We start from the raw sequence: 1,207 nt of genomic DNA on the forward strand, positions 1-1,207 counted from the left end.
GAGTAGCAGAAGGTCGGCATGCTGATTTTACGACTTGCTGCAAAATGAGGAGTGGTGGTAGTGGTGACCTCAGCGCCCCGAGAAGACGCCTTGATGGCATGCCGCGGAGAAAACATGGCGGAAAGCCACTAATCGCCTTTCCGTAGGTCCGCTTGAGGCTAGCCAGCCGAAGCCGCAGTTGACGGGCCGGCCGCTTGGTCTGCATTCGGCGGGCCACGTAGGCCCATGTAATTCGTAAGCCCTCCCTTTCGAATTGGAAGGCGATCTACACCAGCAGCTTATCTTCAGTGTCTGTGAAGGTAGTGCGCATTAGTCTTGAGTACACTATAGAAAAATGGGAGGTCGGATAGGTGCATTCGTCTTGCCTTTTGTATGTTCTGGTGACTGGCTGTCAGGCGATTGACCGCTAGATCCATGGTACGACCGCGTAGAAAGGGCCGATTACGGTCGTTGGAGCAATAAAATACTGTGCGATGACCAGACGATCCAAAATTACCTTGAGTACACTATAGAAAAATGGGAGGTCGGATAGGTGCATTCGTCTTGCCTTTTGTATGTTCTGGTGACTGGCTGTCAGGCGATTGACCGCTAGATCCATGGTACGACCGCGTAGAAAGGGCCGATTACGGTCGTTGGAGCAATAAAATACTGTGCGATGACCAGACGATCCAAAATTACCCCCAACCTCTTTTTTTCACAGCTGCGATTGGTAGTTATAAAACACGGTTGGCAGAGTTGGACCTTGTTTTGGTAATGGTGTTAAAGGGCGAAAAATGCGCCCTCCCACCGCGAGGGCGCATTTTTTTAAGGGTTAATACAAATAATAATGTAATAACTGCCGATATAGATGATCGTATTGCTAATGGCCATCATGTATGGCACGTTACTTGAGCATCCTTTTTTTGCTCGATCATTAGAGACAAAAATAGTAGACATCATGGCAAACATAAAACTGTTAAAGTGCTCTTTGAACACACGGCAGAAAGAATTTGCAACATTTGATGTTGCTAGACCGATAAGGGGAATGAGTAAGCAAATCTGCTTCTTATATCCCTGTTTTTTAAGGACATTTGGCTATTTCATACTAGTATTGGTCCTTTTTATAAGACCAAAAATGCTAGAGCAAAAATATCGGGACAAAAATGTTAGAACAAAAAGCAGCTTAAAGTTTGGCATACTTTCGCAGTTTATCGAGGTACAAAACTCA

The sequence above is a fragment of the Phytophthora infestans genome, genomic scaffold (genome assembly GCF_000142945.1).
Source record: "Phytophthora infestans T30-4 supercont1.4 genomic scaffold, whole genome shotgun sequence".
Taxonomy (NCBI): Eukaryota; Oomycota; class Peronosporomycetes; order Peronosporales; family Peronosporaceae; genus Phytophthora; species Phytophthora infestans.